Source organism: Solanum stenotomum, chromosome 12 (assembly GCF_019186545.1).
Source record: "Solanum stenotomum isolate F172 chromosome 12, ASM1918654v1, whole genome shotgun sequence".
Lineage (NCBI taxonomy): Eukaryota > Viridiplantae > Streptophyta > Magnoliopsida > Solanales > Solanaceae > Solanum > Solanum stenotomum.
Window position 1 is genome coordinate 21,508,719 of NC_064293.1, and position 21,614 is coordinate 21,530,332.

The 21,614-nt window shown below is 33.3% G+C and overlaps 1 protein-coding gene across 1 annotated transcript in view; it reads right to left on the reverse strand.

The window, feature by feature from the left end:
• The window catches only part of LOC125847223 (uncharacterized), a 923,078-nt gene that overhangs the window by 696,865 nt on the left and 204,599 nt on the right, over positions 1–21,614 (reverse strand). The window lies entirely within an intron of this gene.

Below are 21,614 nucleotides of genomic sequence, written 5' to 3' on the forward strand. Positions count from 1 at the left end.
TAAACAATTATTTCTTATTTGCGATAAAAGTCCAATCTCGGGTTAGCGAAAATGCACCAAAATTTGCAGATAAGTCCTATAATTCATGCTCAAAATTTAAGAACCTTCGGAATAATTTTTCGACCTTTAAAACTAATAATGAACCCTTTAGTTGCCACAATTTGCTGAAATAGTGTCAAAGCATCCAAGAAGCTTAAAAGCTCACCCAAAACCCATTTGGCACTTCCCGAACACAAACCAAATATGCTACTAGCTTGAAAATGACATTTCGAACTCACTGAAATCATCGGAATTTGAATTCGAGGTCTCCTTGACCCGGTATCCGATAAGGCGTCAAGAAACTAACTTTAGGCTCAAAAACTCGAAACGCACTCGGGGCCTCTAAAAATTCAACCAAGACTCATTCTAGACTTAGAATCACCCCTTGAATCCAACGGTGCCCTCAGAATTCCACTTCGAGCACCGGAACCTCGTTTGTTGACCAAAGTCAACTCTTGATCAAAATTTCACAATTTTTGCAACTTAGGACCTCAAATCTTCGTTTTAACTCCAAATTCGACTCCGTAAATTCTCATAGACCCGTTTCGACATTCTAAAACCACTGGAATCGATGGAAATCCGATTCGAGTCTCAAAACTCCAAATGACTCGAAATAGCACTTTTAACCAAACTTTAACTCTTAAAAACTCAACTTTTCATCAATTTTCCTCCAAATCAACTTCGAAAATACAACAATTAGGACTCGGGGCAACTATCAAGAGGGGTGAAACGGTCATTTTATAAAAATTTCCAAAAATGACCTTTAGGATCATTACAGGGACCAAAGGGTGAACCGGCCCCTAATCGGTCCTCTATCCCGAAGTCCCTCCAACCCGCGAGAATTGATGGGATCAGGTTCGGCGAGCCGGTTCTCGAACCGGTCGCGGGCAGACCCGGTCTCCCTGCCAACCCTAGCACTGAGTAGTAAATTTTCTCTATCTAGAAGGCAATGTGCAGAACTGACCATGACTACCAACACGTGCACCGTAATTCTGCCGCCCAAACCACCAGACCCACTGAAAATAACATTCGAAGAAGCCCTTCTTAACAAAGATAGAGATCTGAACCTATCATACAATCACGGGGGTGAAACCCCAATGTGTGAAGATATGCAAGATGCTGGACCCATCTTTCTCTCCGAAGATGACAAACATAGAATTTATAGTCCATGGAAATACTCTGTTATCGTCAAGCTGTATGGTAAAAAAATTATCATACAGCTACCTAAAAAGCAAGTTGATCAACCTATGGAATCTTATAAAACCTCTATCCCTTGTAGACCTGGGTTGGGATTTCTTCATAGCCAAATTCAACAAACAGGAAAGCATGAACAAGGCACTCCATGAGGGCCCTTGGTTTGTCACAGGAAGCTTCCTTTCAGTAAGAAGTTGGGAACCAAATTTTGTCCCAGACGACTGTTTGGAATATCACACAACAATCTGGACGAGGTTACCACAATTACCAATGGAGTTTTATGATAGAGAAGTACTAGAGAGAATTGGACGAAAATTGGGCAGACTATTAAAAATTGACTCATGCACCTCGGCGACTTTAAGAGGCCGCTATGCAAGAATCTACATACAGGTCCCTATAGGCAAACCACTCCAGAACGAAGTCCAAATTGGAAGTCACATTCAGAAAGTGGTTTATGAGGGAGAAGGAATATTGTGCACATGTTGCGGAACGATTGGGCATGTTCTGCGAAATTTCCCTCAACAAAAAAAATAAACACCAGCAGGTAACAGCACACCCACAGAAAACGCAGGAACCAAAAAAGAAACATGTCGTCACCTTTCCAAAGAGGAAAAGAAGTCCCAAAAGACAAAATCAACACGGGATAGAACAGAGGATGGAAGAACAAGAACACCCACACACCCAGGTAAGAAATGCAATGGCGACACTAGGTAAGTTATGCAGTTCCAACTCTTTCAATAAACTAATCCAGCTAGATGCACAAAACTCCGGCACAGTTAACTGCATCCTTATTAATAATAAAAAAGAAAATATTAATAATTTAACCAATAAATTTTCCCAAAACCCCAAACGTACCCTCCCAAGTGGGAAAACTCTCCTACCTAACGCCATTAATGGCCCTCACCAAAAAAGATCTAGGGAGATCTTCGGCCAGGAAGACTTTAACCAAGTAACTAACTCCCCCCCCCCTAATGTGATTAAGCGATTTAATGAGGAAGGCCCCGGGGGGCCATCAGGATGGCTCTTCTCTCTTACACTCTCTCACTCTGGAGGCAAGTCCCATACACACCGCCACCACCACCACCCTCCCAACGCCTACACAACCTACTCTCTAGCAGGTAATTATCACTGAGCTACTACTGAAGTGAGGGCCAATGTCACTTCAATTAACTCCTCTCCAACCCCTCAAATTCTAGAAAAGAAAGTCTCCAATCTTTCGAACAAACAAAAAATCACTACCAACCTGGCAATGGCAACTCCGTCCAACCCCCTCTATCTCTGATATTTGTTCCCCCGCCACCGGACCATACCCACTCTTCCTGGCTGGAAATGGCGATGCAAAGAAAGTCCAACTCCCTACAGGCGACCATTGCGGAAACGCCGATAACACTAATTGTACAAGACCCTGTATACCTAGCTCACTTAGTAAATGAGGGACTAGACCATGCCAGGAGAAGGAAATGGGGGAAGGTTCTGCGGCATATATTCTAAGTAAGAGCAAAGAAGAATTGGAACTCCTCCTAGCCTCCTTTGGGGAGAAAAAAACTCAGGTCGTCGTATTGGAAAACCTCATAATGAATGAGTTGAAAGAGATATCAAGTGAATCCATGATATCGTACTGCCCTCATCGGTGACTAAACTCTCACTACCTAAGGATAGAAGGGGAAAAGACCTCATCGGCGTTTGCCATGAAGGCACTTTAGAAATCGAAGGGACATTTCAAGTGGAGAAAGGGAAAGGCCCAATGACAACTCCACCCCTGATGTCAAATATGATGAACTTTATCATCTGGAATGTTAGAGGTGCTAATAGTGCAAGCTTCAGAAGCTAGTGTGAGCCTATGGTGAAGCTTCACAAGCCTGTGTTGCTTGTATTACTAGAGACTAGGTTGGGAGAGCACAAGCGTCTCACCAAAGTCCTGTAGTTTGATTCCCAAATTTAGTCAGCTGCTACAGGGTTATTAGGAGGGATAGTTATCATGTGGAGAAAGACATCCTCAAACTCAGTGACATCTCCATTACCTCTCAAAGCATGCATGTCATGATCCAGGTATCATCTAAACCCAATCTCTGGTACTTTTCGTCTATTTATGCCAGTAATGACTTTAGTGCTAGAACTAACATGTGGAATGAACTAGCCAACCTTTCCAAAAACATCAAGGGGGATTGGTTAATAGGAGGTGATTTTAATGAAATCATTAAAGCCATTGATAAGCATGGGGTAGGAACATAAATAATTTTAGGGATAATGTGTTTAGGAAGTGCATGGACCACTATAATATGGTAGACTTAGGTTATAAGGGTTGTAAATACACTTGGACTAATAAGAGGTACAGGAACATGTAAAACCTTATCCCGGAGAGACTTGATAGATGTGTGGTCAACAACTCCTGGGTAATCAGGTATCCCCATGCTTCTGTTACCCACTTACCTAGGACCAAGTCTGACTACTGTCCCCTTCAGGTCAGCCTCGATCCTCCTCACAATTTGAATACAAATAAGCCCTTCAGGATGGAGCCCATATGATGTGGGCACCCCACCTTTAGAGACCTAGTCAAAAGATGTTTTGACCTTCCCCTGAACCTCTCAAATTCATTGACACCTTTCAGAAAAGATGCAATACAATGGAACAAGACTAGCTTTGGCAACATTTTCAGGAAAATAACGAGAATCCTTGCCTGATTGGATGGTATCCAAAAATCCCCTTCCTACCTACACAGTCGCTACCTCTGGGACCTTGAATCAAGGCTTTTCAATGACTATGATGCTCTCCTCAAAGTGGAGGAGGAATTCTAGAAAGCCAAATCCAGAATTGACTAGTTGAGTCAGTGGGATGCCAACACCAGTTTCTTCCATACCTCTACCATTAACAAAAGGAGGAGAAATAGAATCCTTAGCCTCAAGAATGACATGGGGAACACCATGACTGACCATGACCAGATCACTTCCCACATTCTCTCCTACTTTACAAAGCTTTTCACTACTGACCATACTCAATCCATGCTTAAAGGTAAGGGAAATGGGGAAACCCACACTCAGGGCCATACCCCTTTCCTTGGATTAATAGACCACCCTCTTAGAGACTCTGAGATCACCCAATCCCTTCACTCTTTCAAGCCTACCAAGGCTCCTGGGCCTGATGGTCTGCACCCCTTCTTGTACCAAAGATACTGGAAGGAAGTAGGGACAAAGACCTCTGAATTATGCAAGGAAGTGTTTGCATCAAGCACTATGCCTAGCTCCATGAGCATTTCCCTCCTTTGTTTAATACTAAAAATCATAAATGCTTCTAACATAAGAAACTTCAGACCTATTGGTCTTTGCAACACCACCTACAAGCTTGTCACCAAGATCATTGTGAACAGAATTAAACCCTTTCTCCCCAAGATCATTGGCCCAAACCAAACTAGCTTCTTGTCCAATAGAAGAGGTGTTGACAATGCTATCATTGTCCAGGAATTCATCACTTCAACAAAATGAAGGGCAAAAATGACAACATTATCCTTAAAATAGATTTGGAAAAAGCCCTTGATAAACTTGAGTGGTCCTATATCAAAGATTCCCTTCTCTACTTCAATTTTCCTCCAAAGGTCACCAACCTTGTCATGTCCTATGTGAGCAGCACTACCATTTCCATCCTTGTGAATAGGGGAAAACTGAATTCTTCAAACCCTCTAGAGGCTTCAGACAGGGTAACCCATGTCCCCTTATTTATTCATTATCTGCATGGAAAGACTTTCCAGAAGCATCAACTCTGAGGTGGAGAAAAAATTGGTTCCCTATTAAGATAGCTACATTCTACCCTAAGATTTCTCATCTATTCTTTGCTGATGACCTCGCCTTTTTTTCCAAAGCTAATATTCAGAAATATAACACCATTGTCCAAACCATGAAGAGGTTTTGTTTGGAATCTGGTCAAAGCATTAACCATACAAAATCAAAAGTGGTCTTTTCCTCCAATTGCACCACTCATAATGCCTCTAGCTGTTCTACCTTAATCAACATCAAACACAACACCTCTTTTGGAAAATACCTCGGCTACCCCATCTTCCACAAGAAGCCACCAACAATGACTTCCAATTCATCATTGATGCAATGAATACTAAGCATGCTAGCTGGAAAACCAAGCTCATGAACATGGCTAGAAGAATTGTAATGGTAAGGGCATCGCTAAGCAGCATCCCATGCAATATCATGCAGTATGTCCAAATCCCAATAAAAATCAACAAACTCACTAATAGGGTGCAAAGGAACTTTGTCTGGGGAACTAACTCTGAAAAGAAGAGAATGCACCTGGTTGGTTGGGATACCACCACATCCCCTAATCTAGATGGTGGGTTGGGAATGCAAAAAAGTGAAGTAAAGAATAGAGCACTTCGCGCTAGTCTAGCCTGGAGGCTAATAAACTAGCCAAACACTCTATGGGGGGGGAGTCTTAACTAGTAAATACTCCAAACATGTGACTGACTGGAAAACAAGACCTATCTCCAGAACCTAGAAATGCATCATGAGAGAATGGGAAGAGACCAGTGTTGAACTGAGGTGGATTGTTAATAAGGGCACTAGAGTGCACCTTTTCAACCAAAAATGGATACCTCACCAAGAGACCATAAGGAGCATGATACATGGTCCTTAAGCAAGGGGAAGATCAAATGGTAGTGAAAGACCTCACTAGTAATGGGAACTAGTGAAGACACCATGGCATGCATTGAGGCTATCTGAGTAAACCCAAATAGCCCTCAAGAAGATAACCCCATTTGGGGGCTGTCTAATGATGGTAAATTTTCCACCAGTAGTGCTTACAAATACATCCAATCCAAGGCCACGAAGGTCAATCCAAACTAGGGAAACAAAAAGTTTGATTGTATTTGGAAAATGAATTTCCCCAATAAAATGAAAACATTCATGTGGCTTATCCACCATTATAGGCTTCCCACTTCTCACTACCTCAACTGAATTGGCCGGAACATTCAGTCAAACCGTCACGTGTGTGATCATCCCCAAGAAGACATTGAACACATATTCTTCAAATGCACTAATGCAGTGGTATTCTGGGATGCAATCCTGAATAACAACACATCTAGCCACAAGATGGATAGGAACATCCTATCCTTAGACACTCTCCAAAATGTCTGGAGTTGTATGGGCACCAAGATGTACAATACCATTGTTTCCTGGGACACCCTCATCCTGCACTACTTCTGGATAATCTGGCTCCAGAGGAATTTCAACCTCTTTAACAAAAAAAAATGGCATACCCATGGACAGTGTGATAAACCAGGCCATTGAGTAACAGTTCATCATCATGAACAACAACAAGGTTTAGAGGGACCACTACACCATCCAGGTCAAATAGGATCCCCCCCACCCACATGAAGGTTTAAACTAAACATAGATGGAGCAATAAAGAGCAACCATGGACCGGGAGGCATAGGTGGTGTCATTAGAAACCATAATGGGGACTGGAAAGTGAGCTTCGTTAGTAGAGAATCCCATGTTGATCCTATTCTAGCAGAACTTCAAGCCCTGAGACAGGGCCTCCTCATTGCCATGGAATATAATTCGATGCCTTTGGACATCAACACTAACTCTTTGCAATTAATTACTTACTTAGATTACGATAACCATCACTACATTAACTTAACCTTTGAATGCAGGTCACTAATAGAGGAGCTGGGAGCAGCAACGCCAACACATATTCAGGGAGCAAAACCAGGTGGCGGACATGCATAGCAAGGAGGGCCTTAACTTCACAACTTTTTGTCAACCTACTTTTTGGACAACCCCTCTCCCCCCACACTCTTTGTAGAAAAGCTAGTATGAGCAGATATTCTGGGGACTGTCTACCCAAGGAAACTAAATCGTCTAACTAACTATGTAAATGTCCATAATATGGGCCAAAACTCTAATTGTACTGCCTCAAGCAACACCTTTGACTCTGTTAAATTTTAATTTAATATGATGCATCCTTTTGATGAAAGAAAAAACTAATCCGCTGAAAGTGGAGGGGAGGTCAAATAATTAAAAGTTAAATTTTATTTCTTTTACTTTTACTATAATATTTTAGTCTAAAAATATAAATTCTCACAACTATGATTTCTTTCAATTAATGGGTTTCCATTAAATACTAAAACTACTTAATTTGTTTAACATAATCAAGTCAAAATAGTATACCAATTATACTCCATAGTATGCCAATTATTCTTCATCTATACCGATAAATTTTACAATATGAAAATTACATACAAATAGCTAAATATAAAATGACAATAAAACCTTGTATCTATTGTGACAAATAATATTTGTCGCAAAATTATTGATTGTGTCAAGTTTGTCACGATCCGATGTAGCACCTCGGATCCTAGTAGGCTAGACTAGGGCTAAGTGTGGGGTTAACAAGTCTTGGTTGAGGACAAGAGCCTATGAGACCTAGGATTCACTAAGGAAAAACATTTCCTCCCCAAGCCAAGTTGGCGAGGGGCAGCATGGCCTCCCAAGTGACTTGACGAGTCGCCAAAGTTCACTTAGGGTCGCCTAGTGGACTGTCCCCATGGCCTAGCTATTGGAATCACGTGTTTCTTAATCCAATTATCCACTCTTTCTGAAGATATATCTTTGTCCCTTGCAATCAAACTAAATATCCTTGTTCTCTCCTCAATCTGAAAGTTAAATTATATCTCACTAATTCTTTCCATTTATGACTCTAGCTCCTTTCAATTCTATTCAAGCAGTGTTTCAACACATCCTACAATTTTTCATAGAACCACATTAGTCATCAAATAGTGGAAAACCACAACATTAGATGCTCGCAAGTTGTTATTACCATATAAAACTCGTTTAACCAACAATCCTTATTATATAATTTCATCTCAATCACAATCCATCACAAACCCCTATTACCATCATGCTCAGTTAGCTTTTGTCATCACCACGAAGTCAACCTTTTCATCAATATGACACCTTAAACCCAGTTATACCAACATCCAAAAAAACTAACCCACTTTTATACGCACTTTCTTACTAAAATTCTCAATTGCCTTCACATAAGTATACTTTTTAGGACTTCCTTTACCCATAAGCTTGTCATTCAAATATTGATCCACTTACGATGAAATCACCAGTCCTCATTTAAAACTCTCGGGATACACTTCACAACCTAAATGCATTAATACCATACCAATGATCCACCACTAAAACCTTTCTTATAAACAATGCTTAACCCACGTGTCCAGTAACAAACTAGTTTGTTTCTCAAATGTAAATGCAACACCGAATCTCATTATACGAGCATTTGAAACAACAGATATTACTTTAAGTAGTTAGTATTCATACTTGACAATCGACGTATCCATTTTCATATACCACTAGTATCATAGATCGGTCACTAGAACACATCATACCTACCGAGAAGATTGTACCCAAATAGCCCACACATTTCTATCTATTGAATATTTACAAAACATTATCAAATCTTTTTCGTCACTATCCCAAGAGATATGCATTCTTTCGGTAGCAGAAGTAACACACTCTGTAACTCTAACCAAGTAAATTAGTAGTCGTATCATAACCTTCTTTGATATACACACCATCTATAAAATCGTAGTAGAGTATCTGACCTCAATTGGCGCAACATTACTTTCATCATTTGCTCAGCAACCCATACATGTTATCACAACTTTACTAGCTATATTTTCTAAAGTTACAGTGTTCATTATCTAGTCTTCCTTTTAATCATTCCACTTTTAATTGTCAAACCACTCAAGATATTGCCTATACCACACAAGTATTATTCCCACTACTGGGTTACTATTCTAAAAAGTATAATACGTTTATGAAGTCACTCAGACCATTGTTCAACCTCATCATTTAGAAATCCTAAAAATAATTCGTCGAGCCATCACCTAACTCAACCCTTTCAAATTGAACATTTCAAATTTGACCACACATCTTTTTCATAAATCTATCACTTTCACCTTACTATCAGGTCTAACCTCCAAGCCATACACGATACACCAACTTCTAACTTAAGGAACCACACATGACTCATCACTATAAGTGAGAGAATGGAATGAAGCAATACGAATCAGAACGAACAAAGGATGCACGATAGAGATTTAAGAAGTGAAGATTTTTCTTAAAAGTCACTATAGCCTCTCGAAGATAAGTACAGACATCTCCGTACCGATCCTCAAGACTCTACTTAGACTCGACTTGTATACACGTGAGACCTATGAACCTGGGCTCTAATACCATTTTGTCACGACCCAAAAATGGACGTGATGGCACATGTCTTATCCCACCAAGACAAGTTAGCCTAAAACTCAACCATTACAATAAAATGTGGAAATTTTATAATAAACTCAAAAATACCCCCAAAATCTAGTTGTCACGTGTACAAGCTTCTAAAGTATTACAATTGATTCAAAAGAAATACACAAGTCTCAAATGACATTGTTTCTAGAATAGAACAAGATTATAAATAGGAGTAAGAAGGTCCGCTGAAATGACAAGAAGCTACCTTACAAACCTCCATAAGAAGTCTTAGACAAGGAGAAGAGAAAATATCACAAAGGTCTGGGCTAGTAACCTACAAAAATGTAGAAACAAGGGGTGAGTACCAAACCACACGGTACTCAGCAAATAAACTTCTAAACACAAGCTAAGGGGATAGAATACGAGTACTCCTTACACACCAACCGAACCTCCGCAACTACAACCTGCATAACCAGCCCAACCTAATAGTTCACAGTTTACATAGCACCCAGCTCAACAACAATCACTTTAACAAATTACATATCCTCAACAACAAACTCAATATTCATCAATCACAACTTCCACAAAAAGGCACTCACAATATTAGCAACACACAAGATCAAGTTCATCAATGATAAAAATGTGCAATGCGATGAAATGCAATGTCAAGTATAGTGATGCATGTCTGACCTAATGATACACACCCGTTGTCTCTCAGTCTGAGAACCATGGAGGACATATATGTCCATGCATCCATCGCGGCGTGTGATACGACCCTCGATAATAGTAATCATCGCGGCACGCGATACGTCCCTCAAAATATAAAATCCGTCACGGCGTGCGACACGACCCTCGAAATATAGTATCCATCATGGCGCGCGATACATCCCTCGAAATGGTACATCCTCTTTAATTTCTATTTTTTTTCTCAATTCACATAACACTTGTCACAACCATGTCTCAGAACAATGCAAATGACATGTTCACACAAATAATGAGGAGATGACCATTTTCATAACATTGCACAATTCACAACAACACAATCATGATACAACATCAATAATGATTCAACAAACCTTTCAAACCATTCTCAACACATCACACACAAACAATTAATCACATTGCCTTTTATTATCCCTTTTTCATCATTAGAATTAATCAATGTGGACAAATCAACCCATCACCAAGTCTCATTACCCCAAAACACATAATACAATGAAATACACGAATTTCATATACTTAACAAGAGTTTAGAAATCCATTTGCCTCAAATAATTGAACAATCACTCTGGGACTTGAGCCTTCCCTTTTCGTTGTACTTCCAACTCAAAGCAATCTATTCACATTAATAATCACAATAAGATTTCGAAACTAACAACAACCACATTACTATAGGTCTTGCCTAGACCCAAAAACTCACACAAATTTATAATCAATTTCCTTATCTTGCTAACATATCAACTCTCATATTTTCCAAATTTCAAGTCTGGAGTTTAATCTCAATATCTCAAAATAACATAATTTTAATGATCTTTATATATCACAATACACCCACTATTTTATTACATATCTCAATTATTACCAAAGCTTGAACTTTATATGATAATCAATAAAGAAGGAAAAGAAAAGAACCGGGAACAATTTAATGAAGTTACAAAATCAGTAATTTAACATATTCTTAAGCCGCCATCCATCATCCTGCCCTTTAGTCATTATACTACCACTTTTATAATTTCAATTATCACCTCAGTTACTTGATAATTATTACCAATTATTGCAGACAAGGTCTGCTCCCCCCACATTCACGTTGCACCAGCAATATCTAACCCCCAACTTATCTAATATTACATCTACTATTTCCACTGTATCCCTTAAATAATAATTAAAGTTAAATGAATAATTTTCCTCCTAACATATTACTAGGAAACTCCACATTATAATATCATTATAATATCCTTTACAATAAATGACCATCCGTCCATATACGAAATAATGAAAATTAAGGTTCTTGTTATTACCTGTACAAGTTGGCCGCGCCGCTCAAGGTTTCTTTTTTCCTCTTCTTTATTTTCTTTTCTAAATTAATTATGTACTAAAAGTGATAAATCCCTAACTTATTTTAATAAATATGGGTAAAGTGTTATGGGCTTGGCCCACTAATCACCAACTAAATAAATTAATTATTAATAAAATATCCGTCATAATAAATAACCGTAGTTGTTGAATAATTTAAAATTCTCAAGTCAACTTCTCCGACTGATCATAAATGACTCGAAACAACTATCGGGAGGGGTAAAACGGTAATTTTTATGATAATTTCTAAAATAAATTTCTGGGTCATTACAGTTTGATGGAAGCACATCCAACACTCTACTCATAAAAAGGAACTCTTAAAAATAGAAAGGGGTGGAGAAGATTATGCATAAAATTCATAATTATATTGTCTAAATTTTTCAAAAGTTCACCGAACAAAATGATTTCTCAATCTTTGTTTTCTCTATTCTCGCCGGAGAACTACCAACAACCACCACAATGTTATTTTTATGTCTCATATCATCAATAGCATATTTGATTAATCAATTACACAAAAAGAATCTAATGAAATGCTTGATTTACATACATACTTATCAAGATTTTTTTTAAAAATTACAGATCTGAAAATTTTTATTTGTTCCATCGGGCATAATGGTGTTGCCCATCACCTATCACTGCCGCCAACATCTCTATATTTCATAATCAACTTACTGACTCCTATTTTCTCTTCAATCTTTTATTTTTCCTTCAATTTATGAACAATGGAGAAGAAAGAAGAAATAGATTTTAAAAAGAGGTATGTATGGTGAGAGAAGGAAGATGCCCTGATTTTTAATTTTTTGCAAAAGTTGAAGAAAATATCAACGAAAAGGTTTTAAAATAATATTATTTATGTGTGAAAACGCATGTACAACACTTTTTTACACAAAATTGAGATTGTCTTCTGAAGGGGATATTAATATCACTTTGAACAAGATTAGGTGTGTAATAGGTCACCACAATAGTTTGAGCATGTAACTGACTTTTCGGCACAAGTTCGGGGAAATATGCCTTTTCCCTTTAAGGTTATGACCATAAATGATGGACACCATTTAAGTACAATTCTTTTCTTAAATACTCACTAGTATACGTGCCCGCGCGTTGTGAGGATTTTAAAATTTAAAAAACAAAAACTAATAAAATTTACTATTCACTTTGTAATGTATATTTTTAAAAATAATTATACAATTCAATTAACTTATTTATTTGTGCATATTACAGTATCATTATTATTAATACACAATTTAATATTATGTTTATAGTTATAATTAGCTACATTTATTGTTTTAAAATATATTTTTTTGTTGAAATTTTAATAAAGATAATATTACTTTTTTTTTGTTTATTTTACTTTGATTAAAAAAACAAAAACTTTATGTGTTTTACATGTTTGGTCTACTATTTTTTATTATGTTTAATTGAAATAATATTATACTTTTATTAGTAAGTTTTTAAATCTAATTTTTCACATGAAATGATTAAATATTAAATTGTAGGCATGATATTCAAATTTTTAAATTTTGTCTTTCTATTTTTTTCGAACTCATATATACATAGCATGTCACAAGAGCGAGGCGAGGGTTGGAACCCTATTACGAGAGGGACGGCTCGCGAGCTAGGCTTTTAGAGATGAGGCTTTTTGGTGAAGCCAAGTTACATGAATTTTTTTTTAAATCAACTAATTATAATAATATTTTATTACTAAATAATTTTTAATTTCCAAATCAATTTTGAAATACACATTGAATCGAAAATGAATATAAAAAGGTTAATCCTATATGATTTAGTTGTTATTGCAAGAAAAAATCATTAAAAAGAGATAGTGAGGAAAAAAAGTTGTTGTATATGTATTTTTCACTATTTGCATTCAAATATAATTTGTATATATTTTTCAAATTTATTAATTCTATTGTTTAACAGATATTCTAACAATTGACATATTTTCATTAATAAATATAAAGTAGCATGAATTTTTTAAATATATTTAAATAAAAATTATATATCAAATGAATTTCAATCAAGAAAATAATAAATTGAAATTGAAATACATAACTAAAGATAAATAATAAATTTCATTATCCCATGACCAACAAAAACATTCATCGTGTTTCTCTCTACATGATCCATATTATTTGTCTCATCCCATGAACAACAAAAACATTCATCGTGTTTCTCTCTACACAATCCAACTATTTTAGAATAAATCTCCTACACTAATGAAGGAGTAACATATCTTACTTTAATGTAAAAAAATAAAATGTCATAAATCATGCTTTAAAAGAGTTAAAAACACAACTATAACATAAATAAAAAATTAAATAAGGCCAAACTGGGTTTTTTAATAAATAAGTAAATAAATATGTATTGCTAAATTTAATAGTACAACTATTGTAAAAAAAGAAAGATAAATATAAATAGAAGAAGACTCCATCATGCATATGGGGCATTCTATTGATTAAACTAGATACATACATCGTGTCAGCACGGGATTCAATATATATTATTTTTTGTGTTTTAATTTATTTATGTGATATATGTGGAATTTGAAGTTAACCAATTTCTTAACATGTTTTTATATATTAGAGTCAACCAATTTATATATATAGAGAGAGAGAGAAATTTTTTAAGTTGCTAATTATTGTGATTTATAATACTTTTTACGTAATTTTCATATAATATATATTACTCTTTTTGTGTTGATCATGTGATACAAATGAAGTTTCAAAAGTCAATCATTTTTTTTATAAATTCTTTTTGATATTTAAGTTATTAATTATTGTGATTTACAATATATTTTATGTATTTTATGTAATATCTCTGTCTCTTTATACCAATTTATGTGGTATAGATGAAATTTTGAGAGTTAACAAAATCTTTTTATATATTTTCAAATATTTTGAAGCTATTAATTATTATGATATATAATATCTTTACATAATTTTTAAATATATATAAAGTGATAAAAGACAAATTTTTAAAAAAGAAAACTTTAAATTGCCAAATTAGCCCGGGCTACAAGCAGGCATGTTGAAACTTGAAAAGTTATTCAAAATTTTATATGATTTTTAAAAATATTTTAAGTTATTAATTACTGTGATTTATAATTATATATTATTTCGTTCTCCCAATTTATGCGGCATAGATATAATTTCAAAAATTACTTATTTTTATGCCTTTTAAATATTTTAAATTGTTAATTATTATAATTTGTAGTACCTTTTACGTAATTTTTAAATAATTTTTGTTACTTCTCATGTCCCAATTTATGTGCTATTGATATAATTTCGAGAGTTAGCCAATTTTATTTATGTCTTTTAAATTTCGAAGTTGTTAATTATTGTGATGTATATACTTTTTACGTCATTGTCAAATAATATATGTCATTTCCTCTAACCCATTTTATGTGTCACACATAGAATTTTGGAAGTCAAATGATTTTTTTATATTAATTTTAAATATTTTAACTTATTAATTATTGTGATTTAAAGTATTATTACTGTAATTTTCAAATATATAACAGGCTAAAAAGAAATGTAAGACAAAATTAAAAGGAAAAAAGTGCAGAATTAATGGTCAATTAATGTGATGCAAATGAAATTTGAAGAGGCAGCTAAGTGTTGTATATATTATTTTTTAAAAATTAAGTTGTTAATTATTGTGACTTATAGTATTATTGTGCTTTTAACATCATTTTTATAAATAACATATGTTTCTTCTTTTATCTTAATTTATGTGGCACAATAGAATTTAAAGAGTTAATCATTTTTTTTATATGATTTTTCAATAATTGAATTCAATAATTACAATAATTTATACTACTTTTTATATAAACTTTAAATAATAGATGTTATTTCTTCTATCCTAATTTATGTGACATTAATAGAATTTTGAGTGTCGATAATTTTTTAATACTATTTTTAAATATTAGTAATGAACAATCATATTATCATTTAAATTTAGCCTTAGTAATGAAATATGAAATATTAAATTTTATTAGTTAATTTTATTCTACATGATCTCAAACACAATAACAAAGAAAGCCTAAAATAACTACAAATGAATATTAAATATGTCTACCAAAAAAAAGAATAGTACTAAATATTATTGATGGGACGTGTGGGTCTGAGTAAGTGCTAACATCAGCACTTTTATGCCTTTAAGGCATTGAAAAAAGCCTCACATTTCAATATATTTACCAATATGTACCAGTGGATTTATTGTAAAAAAGTACAAAAGAAGGGGCAAATAAAACTTTGAAAAAGTACTGCATTATCAACAAAAGGACACTATAGGAATTAGAGGGAAAAAAATCACGAAACGCACAATTTTCAAAGCAAATTGTATAAACATTCACAACAAAGTATATAGCAGAATTAGATAGTAACATACCAAATTACCCTTGTCTAGGAAGCAAGCATGTTGACGAACAGCTGCTTCCTAGACTCTTCTATATATTAGTAATGTGTTTGTCCGCATATGCACATTAATACATAATTAGTTAGTAAACATAAAATTTACTAAATTCATAAAGTATGGCATAAAATTATAATTAATAAATGAATGAAATAGTACCCCTCCTTCAAAATACTTGTCATAGTTTTTTTTTTTTTGAGCTAATTCAATTAATATTCACAGTTAAATTAAATTAGACTAAATCAATATTTTTAAAATTAAATTTTAAATACATGAAAACTATAGAAAAAATAATATACATTTAATTCTTTTCAAACAAACAAAAGCGGTTCTCTCTCTTATTAATAGTAGAGTAGAATTGCGTAGTTTATATTAAGTTCATTAAAATATGTGAGATAATAAATAAATCAATTTATAAGCAGAAATAAATTTTGAAAAGTTAATTGTCCAATTAATGGCTTATTCTTTTTTGTATAATAGTCAAAAAAGAAGTTTATTACTTCAATATAAGATAGAAAAAACTCAAAGTACAAAAACATAAAATACCTAATATATCTTGTGATGAATATAAATACCTAACATATTTTGTGATGACTATAAAACTTTGATATTCTATCCTCACTACAATAAAAATAACTTTTAGCGACAATAAATATAGACATTAATAAAGAGTGCTAAAGTTTTTACCGGCATTAGTTAGGTGCCATTAGAATCAATGTCGCGAAAGGCTTTAGGGATACAGAGAATGCTAATTGCCGCTAAAAATACATATTTAGCGACAATTAAGCTATTACCGTTAATTAATTGCCGCTAATGATATTTTTTATATAGTGCTTGTATATACGTATATAGTAGTAAAAGTAAAGTATCAGTAAATATGTATTAACAATAACACTAACAAAAGACAAAAGATTCAACATAATCATCCAATATAAATTATGCAATTAAGAAAAACAATAATATTGTCTTGAAGAAATAACAAAACATGTCATTGGGATGCATTTTTAAGTCTGAAAATGGTCAAATATCACTGGAACAGGTAGAAAGAATGAAATAAAACCCAATAAACATGAAATTCAATGTCTTTAATCTCATTTATACAGGAATTTGTATAAACCACAAATGAAATCATTAACCACATCATTCTTCTTAATCCTTTCTCTAATTTCTTCCGTGCATCGAGACTGCTGATGTTCTCACATGGATCCTCTTTCTTAAGATCTTGTTACAAACTTTCTTGTTAACTTCAACAGCAATAATGTGTTTGGTAACATTTCAAACACAACCCGTACATTCATGGTAGAACTTGTGAGGCATTATATAATTAATTTTGTGAACTATTTCTCTAATGAGATTTTTCATTTCAGAGAAAACTAAGAAGTGGGCAAGAAAAATGGGAAGTTAGATAAATGTGGGTTTTGTTAGGTTTATATGTTTTAGTTTTTAAAAAACTGTCACGTTAATTTTGAAACCGTATTAAATTTCTATCTTGTTTCTCAAATTGTAATTGTAATTTATTATTTAATATAATTAAATATAATTAATAATTAATAATTAATTACTTGAAGTTTTAAAATTTTAAAACGCTATCACCTATAGATGTTTAAATAATTAATTTTAATTTAAAAAAATCATATCTTAATCAGTAACAAATCCACTGTTATCCAAATTATTAAAATTATCTTTATTTTTATTATTTTTATTATTATTATCATTATTATTTCACAATTTACATTTTTATTTTTAAATTATATTTCAAAATTGGAAATTTTAAAATTCAAATTGAAAAACAATTTTCGTGGAAACTAACCAATATGCAATTCAAATTCATTGTTATCCAAATTATAATTTACCTTTTATTTTTAAATTTTATCTTAAAGTAGGAAATTTCAAATTCAAATTTAAAACAATTTTTGTGGAAACTTTAAAAAGAATTAAAAATTAAAAACATGTAACCATGAATTCAATTCAAATGTGTTGTAATCCCAATTATTATTATATTATTATATTTAAAATAAACATGAAACATGGAATTATTTAGTTGGTTTCTATTTTTTATTTATTTTTGGTTAATTAAAAAGAATTTTAAAATATTAAGGGAGTTTCGGTTAATTTAAAAGAATTTTAAATTAGAATTTTAAAATAGTAAGGAAGTTTCAATTCGGTTGAATAGGTAGTTTTATTTTTTAAATGTATTTCAAAAATAGATAATTGAGTTGCTTAAAATTTAAAACTTAAAATAAATTGCTTATAGTTAATCAAATCCTATTCTTTGGCAACGTGAAAATGTGGATAGAATTTGCTGACATGTGTTTTTTTTTTTAAAAAAAAAGACATATTTCATTTTTAAATTTAATTTTTAAATATTATAATTTTAAGATTAATTGTGGCACTGACACGTATGTTATTTTTCCTCTCCTATTATATATAAATAGATGCTTGAAATTTAGTATGTGCATGACACTAATAACAATTATTATTCAATATTTTATCTTCATACGTAATATATATTTTTTAGAAAATATTTTTACTCAATTAAAATTTAAGACTATCATAGAGAGGTAATTTTATGAAAAAATGTACTTCGATAGTAATGTCAACACTGTTATAAGTACAATGTTATGGTGATAAAAAATATAATATCAAATATTAGTTCTAAAGAAAATTAGGTTGTTACAGTGAAATGTTGTTATAATGTATATCACATATTTAGCTTGACCAATTCTTTGTTTTAGATACATATATATTTCAGTAGCATAATTTAAAGTTAATTTATGAACAATATTACCTATGGTGAAAAATATTTCATTTTTTAAGTTTCTACCTTGTCTTTGCGAAATTGTAGTCTTCTCCTTCTTTTTGCCGCATACATATCATAAAGTTGTTGTCTAATGAAAGTATTTAGTATCGAGTATATAATATATAATAGAAGTTGTATCGTGATGTAAAACATTAAACTTTTTCAATTAAAAAAATTGATAGATGAATAAAATGTAATGTATTGTTTATAGAATCCTTAACTTGATTTAAGATCATTTTATGATCAATCACTATTTTCTTATCTAATTTTATATAGCTAAGTGTATCTTGTGACATAACATTTTCTAAGATTAAAATGAACACAAAATAACAAGAAATTCATACTTTAATTTTTTTATACTCAATATAAATATATAAAAAGAAAAATTTATGGAACACAATTCATAGCCAATGAAGAAGGAAGACGAAAATATGTGTTCATGCTATATTAACTCTAGTGTTCCATTTGATTGAAATCTCTTATCACCAACACTTTGCTTTCTCCGTTCACTTTTACTTACATATCTATTAAAAATATATATATATTCATGGCTATATCATCATATTATAAGTAAAAGTGATAATCTATTTTTGAAAATTCTAAATGATCTCAATTTTTTGCAGAAAAGAGATCACCAAGAATTTATAAGAAGTGAATGGTTGTGATTTATGACCGAAGAAACATGAAAATGTTGAAATTGTTGTGACTATTCATAGTAAATAAGTATTTTGTAATAAATAAAATATGTAGGTTAATTAAAAGGGTATTTATGTTCTAAAATGATACAAACAATATTGAAGTATATGTATGTGATGAAAATCGTAAGAGGAAAATATGATTATGAATTGATGAATGATTTTCTACGATTTATTCGTCAACTCTTTCTTATGTGGTTGTCACGCCCCGAGCCTATACCCTGGACATGGGCCGGCACCCGAAGACCATTGCTGGCCCCAAGCGAACCCTTGGCCTGACTTACTTGACTCAGCAGAAGACTTAAACTAAACAAAGATAAGTTCATATAATAAACTGGAATGTTATAAAGGAACATTCAACTGGCCATTAAGGCAAACTCAAGTCAACATGGAATAATGACAATGAAAAGACTAAAAACTAACATCTAACTGTCTATGAAGCCTCTAATAACAACTGAGATGGGTGTTGGGACAGACCCCACAACATCCTTAACTAAACTAGAAAGCAATGAAATGGATCCTCCGGAAAGCAATGAGGCTCACCAACAGACTCTGGACTGCTCACTGGATCAACGACGCGTCGGGATGCCGATCCTAGTTACCTGTGTCTGCATCATAATACGATGCAGGTCAACTGGCATCAGTACATTGAATGTACGAGTATGTGAGTTGGAATGCTAAAATAACATAGGCTAGAAAGAATCTGAGAGAAACTGAAGAACTTACCTGACTCAACTCAACTCAACATGACTGAACTCATTTCAATATAAAGCAGTTTAAAAGCAAGTGCAATATAAAGAAAAGTTGTTTAAAAACATGATATCAACTCTGTGTGTATGCAAGATACAAATAACTTTGAGATGTATTTAAAATACAATAAACTGATGTATATAAAATATACAATAACTTCTGTGGGAGTTTCTCTAACCGACAACCATCACTTAAGAGCTATAGTGATGATACAACGATCTTCCTCACGCTGCCAGCGCATCCTATACCTGGCCAAAGGTATAGGACCTGAACTACCTAATGAATCCACTAGTCTATTTCGAAAAGGGTTTATCTAAAAAGTATGACCCTTTTCTACCCATGATGGCTACATGGTTTAAGGGGGCTGATAGTTGTATGAACTCTTCCCCATCGGTGCTCAATACTACTCCCAAAAATATACTAGCTATTTATGTTTAAAAACATACTTCTTCTGTGATTTGAGATTAGTGCTCAAAAACTTAGCTCAAAGGTTATCTTGGAAAATCTTTGTTTCCCTGCTTGCTTCATTTAGAAAGCTATTACTCTTTTCTGAAAACTAGCCGAAGGCTCTTTGGAAATCTCAGTTTCCGTTCTTATTTAAATGTGAAAAACATTTAAAATCTCTTTGGGAATACTTAGTCCCCCTATACTTTTGAAGAAATGAACTTCAAACTTTACCTTTTACTCTTTGCTTAACTTCAAACTAAAGTCTTAAAACAAGTTAAAACGTTTGTAAAAGACTTATGAAAACTTGAAATGAACTTCTCTTACTTGACTTTTGACTTTGATCTTAACTCTTGCTTGAATTGACTCTTAACTGATCCTTGAATTGAATTATGGATTCAAGGATTATGATTTGTGTTTGGAAAGATCTCTTGATGTTTAGGAATGATTTCGAATAGCTAAACTTGAGAAAAGTTACGAAATCACCATCTTGGAACATGTCCGCGACGCGGAGGTATTTTAAATAATTATTCGCGAAATTAAATTTTGGGACAGAGGAGTCCGCGTCCTCTCCGCGATGCAAAGCAAATTTTTGTTCACTGTGGGAACAAGTCCGCGACGCGGACTTGTTTCATAAACCTTACTCGACTTTTTCCTTCTTCATTTTTCAGCCTCAACCCACTTAAATTCGATTATCTTCGTCAAATTCGTTTTAGATCCTGATACCCAACGTATGTACTCAAGAACCTAACTCAAAGTAACTCTAAAACACAACGTAAAGATCTCGAAAACTCCACAATTCAACCCAATTCAAGAACAACATTCAAATTCAAGAATTCATGTCAAGAACATCAACTTTCAAACTCTTTTAGGATGAATAGTGCTGAAACTAAACATGTTTGGCGCGTGGGTAAATGAACCCAACACTATAAGAGGCTCACATACCTGTAGGAT